General features: G+C 32.9%; 1 protein-coding gene across 4 annotated transcripts in view; it reads right to left on the reverse strand.

Annotated features, from left to right (window-relative positions):
* Positions 1–19,506, reverse strand: part of ATF7IP (activating transcription factor 7 interacting protein) — a 119,191-nt gene that overhangs the window by 77,919 nt on the left and 21,766 nt on the right. Inside the window, exon 3 of one of the 4 annotated variants that reach the window (XM_058558722.1) lies at positions 18,739–18,806. The exons of the other annotated variants lie outside the window; for them this stretch is intronic. The gene's annotated coding sequence lies outside the window, so the exon portion shown is untranslated. The remainder of the gene's footprint in view (positions 1–18,738; positions 18,807–19,506) is intronic. 4 annotated transcript variants of the gene reach the window in all.

The following is a 19,506-nucleotide window of genomic DNA, read 5'->3' on the forward strand; positions in this document are numbered from 1 at the left end:
AAAGGAACTGACACTTAGCAAGGAGCAATTATATGTCAGACACAATACCAAGGAATATTCTTTTCTCATTTATTTAAGTGACAATTTATATAAATTCCACTTTACATATGATCTGAATTAATATATCAATAACCATGCTGCTATCATGCATTCCATCACACAGATGATAACTTTAACTTGGTAACGTCAACCAGACAACCAATTCAGCATTGAGCTGTTTTCATTAGCATAGGCACTCTTCTTATGTATTTTATTCTTTAAATTTTGCTACCATAGGGTGTTCTATTTTATTAGAATGTTAAGCAATAAACTATACGGTATTTGCCACAATTTTCTTCTCTATCTCTTTGAAAATGGAGAAGTCATTTAATATAATTGCTATGACCCCTCCATACAGTAAATGAGATCTGATAGTAGACTCTCCATTTCACCAGCTTGCAGACTGGTTCCTATGTTAGCTACAACAGTATTACCATCAGGTTCCTAAATATTCAATTATCTTTTAAAAAATAACTTATCCATAAGTCATCTTAGCAAATAATAACAGAACTCTCTCAACAAACTATCAGGTTTCCTCAACCTGATAAAGGGCATCTAGGAAAAACCCACAGCTAAGATCATACTTGATAGTGAAAAACAGGAAGCTTTCGCCCTAAGATCAGAAACGAGACAAAATGTCTGCTCTTACCACTTCTATTCAGCATTGACTGGAGGGTCTAGCTAGGACAATTAGGCAAGAAAATGAAATAAAAGTCATCCAGATTGAAAAGAAAAAGTAAAACTATCTCTATTTGCAGATAACAAAATCTTATATATAGAAAATCATAAGCAATCCACTAAAAATTATTACAACTAGTAAATGAGTTTAGAAGGTTGCAAGATACAAGATCAATAAATAAAAAATCTATTTTATTTCTATACACTTGTAATGAAGAATTCAAAAATGAAATTAGGAAAACAATTCCATTTACAATAGCATCAAAAATAATAAATTTAACAAAAAGAAGTACAAAACTTAATACTCTGAAAAGTACACAACATTGTTGAAGAAATTAACTAAGGCCTAGATAATTGGAAAGACATCCCATACTCTTGAATCAAAAGGCTTAATGCTAAGATGACAATGCTCTTAAAATTGATCTAATGATTCAAGGCAACCCCTACCAAAATCGCAGCTATCTTCTTTGCACAAACTGATAAGCTGATCCTAAAATTCATATGGAAATGCAAGGGACCCAAAATAGCCAAAACAATCTCGAATAAGAAAAACAGCATTGAAGGACACACACTTCTCATTTTCAAAACTTACTACAAAGCTACAGTAATCCTGAGAGTGGGGTACTACTAGCAAAAGGACAAACACATAGATCGATAAAATAGAACTGTCAGTCAAGAAATAAACTCTCTAATTTATGGTTAACTTATTTTCAACAAGGGTGCCAAGACCATTCAATGAGGAAAGAATAGTATTTTCAACAAATAATGTGGGGACAACTGGACAGCCACATGCAAAAGTATTACTTTGGACCCCTATCTCATATCATACATAAAAATTAACTCCATATGGATCAAAGACCTAAATTAAAGAGCTAAAACTTTAAAATCTTAAAAGAAAACATAGATATAAATCTACCTGATCTTAGAATAGGCAATGTATATAAGCAACAAAAGAAAAAAATAGATTAACTGGACTTGATCAAAATTAAAAACTTTTGTGGTGCAAAGGACACCACCAAGAAAGTGAAAAGACAACTCACACAATGAGAGTAAATATTTGCAAATAATATACCTGATAAGAGACTTGTATCTGCTAGAATATATAAAAACTGTCACAACTCAACAATGAAAAAAACAAATAACCCAATTTAAAAATGAGCAAAAGACCTAAATAGATATTTCTCCAAAGGTAAGCCAATAAGCAATAAACATGAAAAGATGCTGAATATCATTAGTCATCAGAGAAATGCAAATCAAAACAACACTGAAATACTTCACATGTACCAGGATCACTACAATCAAAAAGACAGAAAATAGGGGCTGGCCCCGTGGCATAGTGGTTAAGTGCTCGTGCTCTGCTGCTGGCAGCCCAGCACGCACCGACGCACCACTTGTCAGGCCATGCTGTGGCGGCGTCCCACATAAAGTGGAGGAAGATGGGCACAGATGTTAGCTCAGGGCCAGTCTTCCTCAGCAAAAAGAGGAGGATTGGCAGGGATGTTAGCTCAGGATTGATCGTCTTCACAAAAAAAAAAAAAAAAAAAAAGAGAGAGAGAGAAAATAACAAGTGTTAGGAAGGATGCAGAGAAATTGGAATACTCATACAATGCTGGTGGGATGCTAAAATGGAGCAGATACTTTGGAAAACACTCTGGCAGTTCCTCAACATGTTAAACAGAGTTGCCATAAGATCTAGCAATTCCAGTCCTAGGTATATAGCCAAAAGAAATAAAAACATATGTCCATGCAAAAACTTGTACACAAATATTCATAGAGGCACTGTTCATAACAGCCCAAAAGTGAAAACAACCAGAGAAGTCATTTAATATAATTGCTAAGATCCATCCATACAGTAAATGAGAAAACAACCAAAAGTGAAAACAACTCAAATGTCCAGCAACTGATAAATGGATAAATAAAAGGTGGTATACTCATACAATGAAATAGTATTTACCCATAAAAAGGAATGAAGTATTGATAAACATTACAACATGCTGAGTGAAAGAAGCCCGTCACAAAGGCCACATATTGAATGATTCCCATTTATATGAAATGTCCAGAATAGGCAAACCTATAAAAATAGAAAGCAGATTAGTGGTTGCCTAGGGTTGGGGGGTTGGGAGGAAATGAGGAGTGGCTGCTAAACAGGGTTTCTTTATGGGGTAATAAAAACGGTCTCAAATTGATTGTGGTGATGGTTGTACAACTCTGAATATTTTAAAAACCACTGAGTTGTACACTTTAAACAGGTGAATTGTACGTATGCAAATTATATCTCAATAAGTCTGTTATTTAAAAAAAAAAAATAAAAGAACTGCAGTTGACTATTTTGGTTTTCATTTGTTTTTAACCTAACCTCCCTTTACTGGGTCACATTTCCAACATGGACAAACAACTATACCAAGAGGCCTGAGTATTGGTTCATACTTTAGGAAGTTTACATTTCTAGGCCAACAAGTGTATCTGTAACTATACAGGTGATGAAAGGCAATATATGCGAAATAACAGCAGCCTTGTTCTTTTATGTGCTCATCTTAGATAAGTCAGTTACTCTTTTTCCATGTCCTACATGGGACATAATTCTATAGAATGTTTATCTCACAGGATGGTAGTAATGGGCATGAGATAGTCATAAAATAAAGGAACAAAACAAATTTTATCAAAAAAAAAAAAAACAGTACTGAACATGGTGCAGATGAAGACACCACGTACAAATATTAGTAAAGTCTACACATGGAAAATGCGATTAACTATCTTTTATCAGAAAAACTAGCAAGTCTTAAGTGAAATAGAAGTATTCTCCTCTATTATAAACTGGCACTATAACCAAAATGCCTTATATGTAATTAACGTTGATAAATTTGTTTTAAGATGAGGTATACTTACTGAACTATCTGGAGTTACATATGGCTTTGTCACATTTTATCAATACTGTCTTTATTCAATAAGATGTCTTGCCACTGTTTACTGTATTTGCCAGTACTTTAAATGTATCTTTTTAGAAATAATTATTATAAATGGACTTTAATACCTATATTTATATATTGTTTAATGAAACATTTTGGCACATCTCATCATGTATCTAGGATAAGATTAATACATTTTAAGTCTCCAAAGCTTTGTTGTCAGAAAACATCTTAAAATATGCTGTTATCATTACAATGTGCTTCAGAGGTCATTTAACAAAAGAACGAAAAATAAAATAAGTATTCTGGTATAATATTAATGAGCACATGGTGCCTGGCACATAGTATACACTTAATAAACATTGGCTAAAAGAATGATGTGCTATATACATATAACTAACCTCTAAAATAATTTTTAAATGAGAACTAAATTATTTTTTCAGGAAGCAAAGGTAGTAATCTAGAATATTTTTGACAGAATTGTAAACTGACATGCTGGCATTTTCACACACAGCAGGTTTACAAACAGAGGACAACCTTGTTTTGGAGAGTCAGGATCTTATTTACTAACAAAAAGGAACATATACCCACTTACACATAGTGCTGCCTCTGACAGTGCAATACATAGCACCATTAAAACTAATCAACTCTGACACAAGGGAGGCATTTTTCAAGCCTTATGAAACTTATTTAGATAGTCTGATTTCCTATTTCAAAAAATTAAATATAATTTTGAAAGAAATCTACTTTTTCTTATTACTACATAATGATGAAAATCTTCTTTAAAATAATAAACATACCCTAAAGGGAGCCCCCTGCAGCCATCTTAACAGTTCTCTCACAGCAACAGAAACTGAAATACAATTTGCATAGTCACTGTGGTTGGCTAAAGAAAGCAGGCTCATGTAAACCAATCAGAAAGCTAGATACTGGGCAACCATAAGAAGAGAAATTTTAAATCTGCCTGGCAACAACCTAAAAATAGAAACAATAAGCTAGTATGAATTTCAGAATAGAAGTGAATATAAGAGCAAAACTAATAGCAAAAACAGTTTATTTTCTTGGGGAAAAAGATGTGCCTTGCATTTCATCATCTAAAATATTAACTTGGCACCTTTTCTTACTATGTGGCAATTAAAGAAAAATGAATGCTAAGCTAAATTACCGGCCCACTTTCAAGTTACATACCATTCATTGTCCATGTTCTTGTATTTATATATATGTGTATGTGTGTATACGTACATGTATGTGTGTATACGTACATATATATTTAAGTGTTTTTCTTTTTTCAGGAGAATAATGAAGCACTTGAATCACAATTCTAATACATTCAAAGCTCTCTCAAGTCTCTCAAAATCTGAAAAGCACTGCACTGTTTTCTAGTACTTTTTCTTTGCAGTTATTTGGGAATCTGAGTTATGGGTAAAAGACTCTTTACTGTGTATTAAAAATACAAAGATTAAATAACTCATCAAAGCACATCTCTAAATAGGGTGGGGATTTTATGCCTTACTCATTTTTAACACAATCTTGTTCCAACATACAGTAGTGAGGGTCTTCTACATAGTCAGCATTCAATAACTGTTTTCTCAGTCAAAATAAAATAATTCCTGTCAGTGAGGAAAACAAATGACCTTATTGTTCATGTCAAGTAAAAGTTAAACATGTAAAAACATAATTTGTATAATACTGCTATTTTTGATTTTTCAATTTTGCCTAAAGCGTGGTAATGTTACAGTTGACAATACCTGACATTTCTCATTCTATCACTCAAATAACAGAATATATTTCCTCATTCTAACTTTCCAACCTAATAATGCTTAATATGCATGCTTCTTTGTACATTACAAATTTACTCTGCAGTAGATTTTAATTCATAAAGATGGCAAACAATGTGCAGTCTAATGTGATACCTATGAAGATAATGGGCAAGTAAGAAATGACCAAATCAAAAAAAAAACCCAACTTTTTAATTTCAAGAATTTAAATTATAGCTGCTGAAATAAAAGGCTGCTTAGACAATCTAGTCATGTTAAAACAAATGCTATTTATCAAAGTACATGTTCTCTGCATTTCTATAATCACACCCTTCTCATCAATGTGGTTTAATGAAATGATGAATTAATTTTAAAAGGTTTCCTTTGACAGTTATACAAAATGCAAAATGAATTCATATATTTGATACTAGGAAAGTCTAAAAATTTAATTATGAAAAATTATATGTAAAGGACTTATTTTAATCATGAATAAAGCTTAGAAACAATGCCTTTAAAACATATAGGAATGCACAACAGTTTTAAGTAACAAAAAGAGCTCCAGCGAAGGATGGAGAAAAATCAAATGAGCAATCCATTGAGTAATATACCCTTTTAATCTACACTTTTGAAGATAGTTGGATTCTAAAATTAAGTTTAACCAAGCTTTTAAAAACATAAATACTATTATTTTAAACAATAGTCTGGATGAAAAGTTATTTAGCTTATTGTCTTATTTATTTTCCTTAATGTTGTATTCATATGTTGACTTGGATATACGAAATCTAACTACGATTGTATTCACATCTTCGAGATTACTTAAATCTTATAGGTACACAGATCTGGTTTATTTATCTGAACAAATAAACTATGAGCCTCATCATAAAAGAAAGCGGTATGAATTAACCTATGAGTTATAATTAATGGGGGAGAATATAACAATTGGGTCAGATTTTGATAACAAGGCAGTACAAGAGGGAAAAATTATTTGATAATTCCAGATATATAAGTCAAATATCACTTGAAATTTAAATCTCAGTATTTCCTATTTTTTTAGGTATTATTTAAAGCAGTTATATATATATTGTTTTAAGTATACTGGTCAGTTTAATTTCAACAGAACAAAAAAAGCATTATGTTTGCAGAACATTATTCAAAGTAGTCACACATCTTATCACATACCAATCTAAATTTTGAGGAGACTGAATAATCAAAAGCACCTTTGTGCTAACAATTAGTACAGCAACTAAAATGCCCTGGAGAAATTTAGATAGTTCCAGAAATTTCACCCTCCATCTCGCCATTCTCTTCCCCCTCCCAGCCCTCCCTCCCAGAACCCACAGAAGTTTAAAACGTCAGTTGGGAGCCAGATGTTCTGTGGCCCTAGCCAATGTGTATAGAGGTCTAATTTTAATAACAAACCTAACTAAACTTAAGGAAGAACCCTAATTTCTTTCATATCCCAAAGGAATATGTTAGAACTTCGGTTAGAACTTAAGAAAAAAAGTTATGCTTTTCATAGCAAGATCTCTCCTGGGCATAAAACTCAGAATGGACCACCACTTCCCCAAAGAGCAAAACAAGAAAAATTACATTCCCATTCTAAAATTTTCTTGGCAAACAATGCATAAGAATATAATCTTCTTGTTTCAGGCAAATGTTCCTAAGAAGCTTAGTTTCACAGGTTAGGCTGTCAGAAGCTATTATCAAGTTTATGATGTATTTTAAGGAAATACAGAGTTCCTTTTCTAAAACCAAGAATTATCATTTTGTTTCATATTTTAGAATCTAAAAAAATCTGCAGAGATCTGACAAAAAACACTATACTTTGGAAATGAACCTCTTAACCTCTCCTAACCTCTCTCTTCCTAACCATCATACCAAATGAGCCAACGTTCTCTACCCATTCAATAAACATATTGACTGATAACCACAAACACAATGAGATCTCATCTTCTTCTGCCCTCATCTAAACCTATTCATATTAGTTGTGCTTGTTACTGAATTCAGATGTACGTTTGTATTATAAATTACAGATTACAATTAAATTTGTATAAACTGATGAAATATGAGTGCAAAAAAAGAGCTTCTAGATATGTATCAGTAAGAGAGACTGATGAAGAAAAAACAAAGATGGGGGGGTTGGCTTAGGCAAATCATTTAATATCTTTAGGTCTGAAGTTTTCCATCTGAAATAAATGGAAATTAAATCAGAAGAACTGAAAGCATTCTTTAAGTTTTGATTCTTAAATAAAATTTTAATACATTCCACTCCAAAATGCACTGCTTTACTGAAGCATGATAAAGACTTTATTTATTTATTGGTTTGGTTTATTCATGTAGTAAATATTTATCAAATGCCTACATGGTCACTATTATAGGACAATTTTTAAGACACTCTAAAGAAACAATGTGATTAAATGTACAAAAATATAGCCCAAGATTAAAGTGTTAATGCATGTAGATTTTAATGTAAATGTGGAAGAGAAATAGGCAGTAATACAATGTATAGATATCTCGCTGCATGAATGACTATGAAAATTACGAGTTCTCTATTTTCCATTCACTGCCATCTCACCAAGATAGACTGTTTAATCCTAATAATCAAAAACATGCTTTCAAATATGTAATTACAAACAAGACCTCTACAGAGCCCTTACTGTCTTCTTGATAGGGTTAGTACTCCCAATTTTTATGAGCCAGATTTCTGAAAACTGATTCTGCATAAAGAATCACTCAAATTCAAATGGGAAGGCAGAAAAATGAGTATGCCTTTCTTTTCAATCTCAATTTCAACTGAATTTCTGCTCATAATCCTATTTATAATTCAGTTATATCCACAAGACTACACAAGTAGTTGCTAAGCAACAGCAACATGCTGAGTTCAGGGCTATTGGAAATCTGGCTCTCTGCCACATGAAAATATTTAACTGAGCCTAGAGCCTCCAGAATTTAAAAAATGAAGAACAGGAAAGAAAGGAAAAGCAAAAGAAAAAAAATATCTCAAAGAAATACAATGATAAATGTAATAAGCCACCAAGCTCTTTTCAAGGGTTCACAAATTCAGATCAAGGACCTTATTTTGGTATTTCGAAATATTTATTATATTGCTCTCCTAAATTTTTTATCATCTTTTTAATGTTGAAATAAAGACTCTGAAGCAATTCTACTAGACAACAGAAGACGTAAGATTAGCCACATGACTGTTAATGGTATAGGAATTGACTCAATAAATACACCGTGTAAAAAATAGCCCTAAAAGAGACTAGCACAGCAGCCTGTGGGAAATGACCTAGACTTTCTATGTTGGATCTTTAAGGCCAGGAGACAAGAAACTATATATTTTCTCCCAATTCCTTTATCCTTATATGCCTGGTTAACTACTAAAAGAAAAGATCAATTTTCTACCCCAAACTGCACTGTTTTTCAATTTTAAACCTTTAATAATTAAAAAATTAAGCATATTCAGAAACTTATTAACAACTTGAAATGGTTACAAAAATAAACTGTCATTTTTCAACAGAAATTGAAATGGCATTGAATATGTTTCAACACTTCTTCATTGATAAAAATAAAAAGAACATAACAGATTGCTCCTTAAGCTATCTGATAAAAGCTACCTCAAACCAACAGGAAACATCACATTTAGTGGTAAAATACCATAGGCATTTCCATCAAAAAAAAAAAAAAAAAAGTGTGATACTATCTTCAATATAGTTCTAGAAATCCTGACAAAAGCAGTAAGAGCTGAGAGTCAGAAGACACAATGAAGAAAACATTTAATTCAGAATAGCAAAAAAAAAGGTACCTAGAAACATTAATATATACGAAAAAATTCACAGAGGTATGAAAATATGTGAAATATTAGAGCTATGCTGGATATAAGACTCAATGTAGAAAAAACAATTATTCTCAGATAAAACTTATTAAAAGTAATTCTAACCAAAATGTCACCTAGATATTTTTGTATCATGACAAACTTCTAAAAGTTAATCTGTAAAGGAAAAAAATGGCAAACGTAGAAAGAAAATTGAAAATCAAAAGTAATAAAAAATGATGCTCGCCCTCTCAGATGTGAGAGCATATGACAAAGCCATAATTATTATCATAAGTATAAAAAAATGAGTGCAATAAATTATCCAAAAGACAGACACAAGCAATAAAAGAATATAATGTATAACAGTAAAAGCATCGCAAATTAACAGAGAATACATGGATTTTGAAATAAATGGTTGAGAATGGATCAAAATAGCAATTGAGCATGAGAACCATAGCAAATAGAGTAGATATGAAATAACAGAAAACTTCAAAGGCATAGAAAGTACTACAAATAGCCACCAATTTTGAGAAATATTTGAAAAATAGAAAGCATAGTGATATGAGATTAGTATCCAGAACAAAAAAGAACATCTATGAGTAAATATAATAAGGACAAATAATTCAAAAGAAAAATAAACAAAGAAACTTAGGCTACTAATAAAACAACAAATATAAGAAAAGATGTTCAACTTCACTAACAATCAGGGAAAGACAAAACAAAATGAGAATATATTTTTATACATCAGATTGGCAGCTATTTATGATTAGCAGTAATATACATCAATGAGTAGTCTCACACACTGTTGGTAGAAGAGTTCACTGTCAAAACCATTTTTAAGGGCAAACAGGCAGGAACAGGACATCACATTGACACACCAAAGACACTCTGAAATATCTATCTTAAGATACACTAACATGTTTAAAAAAGGGAATGTATCAGGATACCTACTGCTGCACTGGAATGGCAAAAAACAAACAAATTTAATATCCATCACTAAGAGAATAGTTTTTAAAACAACACTGGAGCATCCACACTAACGAACACTAAGAAGTTAAGAAGAATCTCGCAGATCTCTTTCATGGGCATGAATATAAAGTGTACAACAAAGCAGCTGCAGAACTCTTAGTACTTATACTGCAAATGCTGCAGCCAGGCATACCTATTTGAATAGCGGTACTATCATTTCCTTGTTAAGTTATTTATCCTCTCCTTGCCTCAGTATCCTCATCTATGAAACTAAGACTATAATAATCCCTGTCCTCATAAATATGTTATAGGGATTAAATGAGATAATAGATAGAAAGTACCTAGATATATAAGTAGTCAATAAATGTTTCTAGTTTTTATGCCATTAAGTTTTAAAACACAAAATAGTATTTTTTAAACATTTATATATGCATGCAAATGATATTTTAAAGTCTGGAAGGATAAATGCCAAACCAGTTACAGTAGTTCACTTTGGGGAGACAAGGGAATATAAATTTAGTCTTTCAGGGCCGGCCCAGTGGCATAGCAGTTAAGCGCACGCACTCCGATTCGGTGGGCCAAGGGTTCTCAGGTTTGGATCCTGGGCGCACACCAACACACAACTTGTCAGGCCATGCTGTGGTGGTGTCCTATATAAAGCAGACGAAGATGGGCACAGATGACAGATGTTAGCCCAGGGCCAATCTTCCTCAGCAAAAAAAGAGGAGGACTGGCATCAGATGTTAGCTCAAGGCTGATCTTCCTCACAAAAAAAAAAAAAAAATTTAGACTTTCACTTAGACTTGTTATGCTAGTTTTAATTTTCACAATAAAAACACATTCACATAATTTGTATCTTAACATCAAGTTTATTAGACTTTCACCAATCTCCTCCATGCTAATGCTAAGCCAGGGCAGCAGTGACATTTATGAATGTGGATAGGGTAATGATCCACAGAGACACTAAACTCCAGAAGAGACAGGGAAGGGAAGCCACCATCCAAAAGACAAATTCCCAGCATATCTCATGAGCAGCAAGTACCACTTCTCCACCCCCTCACAATCACTTGACTCAGCATCCACCCTAAGTAAAATGGGAAATCTCAAATATAAAAATAAATACAATCAAGAATAATAAAATTAAAAAGGTTAGGTGCCAAATCCCCCAAACAAATAACCTGTTAATCAGCAGCAGAATGAACAGAAGACATTTTAAAATATTATATTAAATATCCTCAAAGTGTATGGGATGTTATTTCACCCTTAAGAACAAGCAGATATAAAAATAAATCAATCTGAAATCTTAGAAATTCAAAATATGAGCTGCATAGATCAGCTGAAGTGACCTAGTTAACCAAGACCAGATTTTCTCTCAAAATATTATACAAAGGAAAAACAGAAAAGCCAAGAGACATGGGGGACATACCCAGAAGCAACAACTTTCACTGAAGAAGAGTTTTAGAAAAAAGGAGAGAAGAAAACAAGAAAAAAATATTCACAGAACTAAAAAAAAATACACAGTTTCCATAGAAAAGGCCTATTGATTACCAAAACAGACTAAATTAAAACAAGCAAAAAAAAACTTTTTTAACACCTAGACATACTGTGTTAAGATTTCAATTGGCTAAAACCAATAGGAGGAAATATTAGTAACTTAGAGAGAGTAAAAAAGTTATTTAACTACAAAGTAATAAGAATTAAACTGACATCAGACTTGTCATCAGCAATACTGAATGCTAAAATAAATAACAATATCCTCAAAGTTCAGGGGAAAACTTATTTTTAGTGTAGAATTCTATTGCCTGAAAAACCAGCAATCAACGAAGACAGAGAAATAAAGATATTACTTCTGAGCAAAGTCTGAAGAAACAGACCCTTGATAAAATAATTACATGAAGATATACTACAGGTACAAGACAGCAAAAGACCCTAAGAAGGAACTCAGGTAAGGGAAACATCAACAGTGCAAAAAAACAAGTAAAACTCAGAGGCAGGTTGAAATTAACTGAGCATCCATCATCTTTAAAATAAATATTCTGAAATTAAAATCCCAGATAATTACAAGATGGGAGTTAATGGATTTAGAGGTTGCAGAATATGGGGCAAAAATAAGAGAACCATCAGTCTAAAATAATGGGGTTCGAGCTGGGTAAAATGACAAAAATATCATCAGATATGTACTATATACAAGAGACACACCTTATAATGAAATAGCATAAAAAGGCTGAAAATTAGGGGATGGAAAATGATACACTAGGCAAATGCTAAAAAAAAAGATAAGCATACATGTAAAACCTATATATTACATATAAAAAGGAATTCAAATTAAAAATCAAGTAATGGAACAAAAAAGATATTTTCTATTGACAAAAGGTACAATCCACTAGAAACATCTATCTTTGATATACCTAAATAATATCACGTCAAATCACACAAAGCAAAAACAGGTTTAAAAATTTCAGGAAAAAACTAATAAATCCACAATCAGAGAGATAAACATACCTCTTTCTAAAATCTATAGTTGAAGAAAAGTAATATAAAGAATGCAGTTCTCAATTAACATGCTAGAAAAAAGAAAAATAAATAGAACTGTATATCCAACAAATCCAGAATGTGCATTTTTCACAAACACATCCAACTTACATTATTATTGACTGTTTATGTGGTGATAAGAAAATATTAATAAATTCAAAGACAAAAAAATCACATAAGGTCACATTTTCTGGCCATAACATAATAAGTTAGATAAACAACAATGAAATGAGAGGAAAACTATCTCCTTATAAATTAAAAAAAAAAAGTCTTTTAGATTAAGGAGGAAATCAGTGGTATAATAACAACAAAGTATTAAAAGAATACAACCAAGGGAATTCAACTAAAATGATACTCTAAGGAAAACCGATAGCCTTAAATGCATACATTAATAAAAAAGCACAAACTCAAAAACGCTAGGAGGAAAGTTATAAACCCAAAGCAAGGAATTACAATAAAAGCAGAAAATTATGAAAGAAAACTTAATAAAACAGCAATCAATCAATGAAACCAAAAGCCAGTTCTTTGAAAAGACTATTCACAAGGGGAAAATACAGCAAGGAGAATCAAAAGAAAACATAATAAATATTAGAAATTACGAGGGAGACATAACTACAAACATAAGGTTCAAATATTCAAGTTTATTAAAGGTTATCAATGGAATATGTGAAAAAGGCTAGGGATTTTAACTCATTGCAAACTCAACAAAATTCAGCAGAGCTAGGTGGCTGCCAAAAATGTCAACGTGAAGTTAAACTGCAGAACACAAGTACACAGTCAAAGAGAAGAGGGACATTTTCTAGTATTACATTTAGTTCTGAGCGTCATGGATAAAGATGGAGTTTTTAAAACAGTAGGACAAACAAGAGGATGACTAGGCTAAAGAATGACCTAGAACAACATGTTGTATGAGGAATAGTTGAGAAAATGGAGAATATTTAACCTAGAAAACACAAGGGAATTTTAATGGCTTTCTTTAAAGTGCAGATCTGTCATGTAAGAGACACAGAGAGAAAAAGACAGACAGACACAAGGTGGGGGACGGAAACAAAAAAAAAAGACCAATTTTGTCTTATTTATTTATTTATTTATTTTTTGTGAGGAAAATCAGCCCTGAGCTAACATCCATGCTAATCCTCCTCTTTTTGCTGAGGAAGACCGGCTCTGAGCTAACATCTATTGCCAATCCTCTTCTTTTTCTTTTTTTCCCCAAAGCCCCAGTAGATAGTTGTATGACACAGTTGCACATCCTTCTAGTTGCTGTATGTGGGATGCGGCCTCAGCATGGCCAGAGAAGCGGCGCGTGGGTGTGCGCCCGGGATCCAAACCAGGGCCGCCAGTAGTGGAGCGCGCGCACTCAACGCTAAGCCACGGGGCCGGCCCCAATTTTGTCTTAAAATCAACAAATGTTAATTTGTTCAGATGTCCAACAAAAGAAGGAACTGCCTTATGAAATTAGAGACTCTCCCTTCTGTCACTAGAGATGTTGAAGCAAAAACTAGATAATTACCCGTCAGGAATACCAAATAGTAGATTCCTGTGCACCGCGCAAACTACTTGACCACTTAGGTCCACTTCACGTCGAAGATTTTCTGCTTCTACATTGTTTGCTAAATAAATTTTGTTGCCTAAGAGGAACACAAAAACTAAAAACTCAAATTTTATCCCCCAGATTATCCCTGTGATCATTCACACTCAACTTTAGTTATCTCAAAGATTACACACCTTTATCCTCACGACTTTTATCTTTGTTTTACAAGTTTCCTTTTAGGTTTATTTGTCTAAGTACAGAACACTCTTCTGTCTTACTTTCCCTCACTTCACCTTCCTTACCCGTAACTCTAATAGCATTCAATAAATTCCTCTGTTTTGGTCTAACAATTTCTTGCCTCTTTACGTATATGTAAAAACCAATCAGTCCCTCTTCACTTATCTTCCCAACCCAACATTCTCGAAAAGAATGGCTCAAGAGAAGTCTGAAAACATTTCCCAACTATTTGAGATATGTGTGCTCTCCACACCAAGAGAAACATGACTTTCTCCCCATTCAACCTCAAGCACATTCATCAAAATTAGTATCTTTCTACCATCACCATTTTTCCAATCCCAGTGCAATTATTTACTGAAATAAAACCACACACAAACATATAAATTTTTATACTTTAACAGAACATATATTAAAACAATAATTTTTAAAAGCCCAAGCAACAATGTCAAAAGGCAACAGGAAACAGTTCAGGCCCCTGAAACATGAGTGTGGCCTCTCACTGCCAGCCTCTAGTTTTTAAGTACCCAACCACATAGTAATAAATGACCCACGGCCTTTCAGAATCTAGAGAACTGGCAGTCCCACCCAAAACTAATACTTTCAGGTTACAGAAAGAGCCTGCTTTTTAACTTCTAGAGAGGGAGGCAAAGAGCAGAGAACTGCCTGATATAATTCCCTTCCTCCTCCACTTCTCTAAACTGGCCCCACTACTACTCCTCACTTCATTCTACTTACTCACCTCCCCACACTCATCCCCTCAAAATTATTATATTCATTAGTAATATATTTTATCATTGGCCATAGTGATATTAATAGACACACATATTTGCATTTCTTTATAAATATAAATCTTCATATCTTTCAGTAATGGTTATATATTATTTTATATAGTTCTTTATTTTTATTTTAATGAGATTTTGTTTTTCTGTATGCAATGTTTCAGGCATACAAAAAAAGAATAATAAATGCCTGTGCACCCTTCACTTAGCTTAAGAAATAAAACATTAGATTCAATGAAATTTCTAATTAATACATTCATTTTAGTTTTACACTCAAATTCATTTTGTTAAAATGGTGATAAATTTAAATATGTGGAAATGGAAAGGATAAGAGTGGAACGGGAAAACTTAACCATGTCATATGTATAAATATACATTATCTAATGTATGTCAAGGAGCCATTTTTGGAAGCATAAGCAGTCTGATTTTGATGATAAATTCAAAATGGTACATTTACACTAAAACTTTCAGTTTGATAAGGTCACAAAATGTCATCTCTCTGTATGTACCAGTTGGTGTCACTACAACTGAGAACACAGTAACAGGACTATTATGAAAAGAGATCTAAAACTGATTTCTATGTAATATGAAGATATTGTATGCAAGAGTAATATTCATAAATGAAGCCCACTGTTAGTTCATTTCAATTCAAACCTGAAGAAAATAAGAGAAGATGAAAATAATATTTTTAAAAGACCAAATCCAAACATGGCATTCAAAATCTCCTGAAAATTAACATTAAACAATCTATCAATTCTGGTATTATTAAAACTAAAAACAAACAAAAAAACTTCCCAATGGTGAGAGAGAGAAATAAGGCCTGAGGGGTTAGGGAAGGGGTTGGGGAATGTCACAGAAAAAGGACCTGAATCTCTTACCTGTGGGCAGCTTGATATTGTGAAAAGGACTTCCTCTTCTGTAAACCACTGCTACTTAGTTCATTTATACAAACATTAAAAGCTAATGCAGACTTCTAGATCAGCCTTCTTGAGCCTAAATTCCGTGTTTGGTTCATATTCATAAAAAAGGAGGAATACAGTAGATTGGCTACATACTAAAATTCCTTTCAAACAGTGGTTCACATCTGTTGTGTAGTTTGTGCAGCAAACATCCCATTAACCACAAAAGCCAAAAAACGTCAGACAGTATGCCAATGAAGCTCACAGAACACACAAAGTACATCTTCCAAAGGACTGTTGAAAGTGAAGATGCCTAGAATCAGAATTCTTTTGTACTGCTTTCTATGCTGCCAACTATTAGGTCTGCAGCAACTGTGTGCAGATAAGTACCTCCCACATATTGCCCAATAGTATCAATAGGCATAAATCTATAAAAGCAGAACTAAAAGCTTAAAAGACTTATAGCTTCTCATTATTCCATATATCCATTGTCAAGTGTGGAGGTGTTAGTACTCCTATTCTAATACATCAGCTCTGTTTTTTCAGTCCAAAAAGCTGAATTCTTATACATTCCAAAGAGAAAATCCATGACACATATTATTTGCCGCCCTAGCACAGCCAGACTGCAGTTACAGCTAGCTGGCGCCAGTAAGAACAATTTACATAAAGCAGTCCTCATTTCAAGACCAAAGTAAAGGAGAATACTGCTGAGTAAACCCTCCCCCATTCATTCCCCAAAAGGCACTGACTGGTTCTAGAATATATCTAGTTATCTATTTACTAATATGATTCAAATCCAGATAATAACAGAAAATCAACTTATAATTCTTATATAACTGAAACTCTACCCCCACCACACCACAAACATTTTTAACCCCCAGAGATATTCAAAAGCCTTAGTTTATTTGTGGCATAGAACACTATGATTACATAAATCCAATGATTGCTATTTTAAACAATCATTAAAAATAAAAATTATACATTAGCTAAAATTTAGCTACCCTCATTCTACTACACAGCTACCTTTCAAATTTTAACTAATCACTTAAATAGTAAATGATCATTAAATCAATTTGCTCTTAGAACCATACTGCTTTATGTTTCACCAAATAAGACTCAATGCATCTTCAGGTATCACTATTATGATGGTTAAAGAATCCAACATATTTACCACTAGTTAATATTACTAAAGCATGCGTTCAATACCAAAACTCGGGCATGTTAAATTACAAATATCTACACAGGAACATATTTTGTCAGTGGCACATTCTTTTGGAACCTAAATCATTCATGTACTGTTTTAATTAACCACATCTGACTGGGTAAGAGTTAAGTCATTATCTATGAAGTCCTTTGTTTAAATTTTTTTAATAGTTACTTTATGACCTACTAATAAATAATTCTATATCCCCACTTCTATTTTTCCATTTATTTATTGAAAATAAATATATTAAATTTCATTTTCAAAGAACAATCTAGAAACTAGTACCACATCAAAAATGCTAATAAAACGAAAAGAAGTACTTAATAGGCTAACTAGGCATTATCCAAAATATGTTTCTTATTTTTTAATCTTATTTTCAGCTGTCTTAAAACATAATGCTTAAATTACCCCTATTACACAATAAAGACAATGCGGCTCTAACTTAGGGGAATGATAAAGTTATATATCAACAGGAATTAGCAGACTTCTAATATGTGGATAATTCTAAGAGTTACTTAAGTTCTCTCTGATAAGCAATAATAGATTTCCTCAAACAACTATACCCTCCTCTCAGGATCTGTGCTCTACCAGCAGCAGATAAAGGGACAGGGATAAATATATACGTAAAAGAGTGTAATTTCACAGTGTATATTGTATAAGTAACACTTGGGAGGAGGAAAGGTCTTATACCAAAAGAGCTATTGGTCATAAAAATCTCCAAGTTCGAAATCATCCTTCCAGTTTTAATTGTGTTACATGCCTCCTTCCTCTCTCGTCCTACTTTATGCAGCCAGCTCTTTGAATAAAAGTACTTGATAACCAAAGGACCTAAAATCATTTAGGCCAGCATAAAATATAATGTAAATAACAAGTATTTAGATACTATTTTTTTAAAGCAAAATAAGTTCAACAACCACCTGACAGTGAATTAATTAATCATAAGAAGCTCAAATTCTCTACAACCTGCTTACTAAGTGTCAACAATGGAAGTTATTCATCTAGCTCAGTGCTCCTCAAACTAACAATAGTAAAGAACCAACGTTTTATTTCCAATCCATTGCAGATCAATACTCTTGTAAAATACAATGAAAATGAATTACTCGAAAAACGAAATTTAAAAAAGGTATATAAAATATATGCTTCAATTACTTTTATTATTTGATCCAACTGACATAAAACTACTTTATCAGATTGATATAAAAATATCTAGACACTCTTTAATATTATCTCATGGAGGACCAGGAACAAACAGATAAACTGATCTGAACTAACCTTGAACTCATCCACATTTTGAGTAGTGTTCACCTAGCTATGGGCTACCTATTCCACCCTAACCCCCAGCATTCTCAATCTCTCAGTATTTTAACCTTCTCATATTTATTGTCTGTCTTACCGTTTCCCCTGCCCCAATGTAAACTCCTTGAGGGCAGGGATCTTGTACGCCAACCATCAAAACAGCGCCTGGCAAATAGGTGCATAATATATATTTGTTAAATTTGTTAAATCAATTGATCAATTTACAGTCTATTTTTGTTTTCACTCTAAGAATTCTTGTTTTGTCCCCTCTGGGCTCTTTAAAGTCTTCACTTTGAGATTTAAACACCTTGCTCTCTGGCCTAGTTATTATAAATCAGCCAGGCCCCTAACACCACCCCTCTCTCTAAAGATCCTTTTCTAAGTACCTAGTAACTCAATTCTGTATGACTAAGAAAAGAAACAGAAAAAGAAAAAAACTGTTCTGTAGGGAACCTTGTGAGGAAAGAGCAAGCAATATTTACTCATACTTAATTTATGCCACACACTGCACTAGGGGCTTTATATTTGTTATGCTCATTTAAGTCCCAATATCAACTCTGTATGGTAGACTTTATCTCCATTTTAAAGATATGAAGACTGAAGTTCTGAAAATAAGCAACTAGCCTCATCCCATAAAAAATAATGCATAAGACTTATTGAGCACTCACTATAAATAGGTGTTATACTTTGAGCACTAAATATACACTTCTCATATAAACTTCTAACTAGTGAGTGGAAGAACATGAATTCACCTTGACTCCGTTTGACTCCAAAGTTTGCGTTCTTCCCTGACTCCTTTACGTAATACAACTGGCCTCCTCATTTATGGTCAAGGAATGGCACTAAGAGCTTAAATAATTTATCC

This window comes from Diceros bicornis, chromosome 17, assembly GCF_020826845.1.
Source record: "Diceros bicornis minor isolate mBicDic1 chromosome 17, mDicBic1.mat.cur, whole genome shotgun sequence".
NCBI classification, from domain to species: domain Eukaryota; kingdom Metazoa; phylum Chordata; class Mammalia; order Perissodactyla; family Rhinocerotidae; genus Diceros; species Diceros bicornis.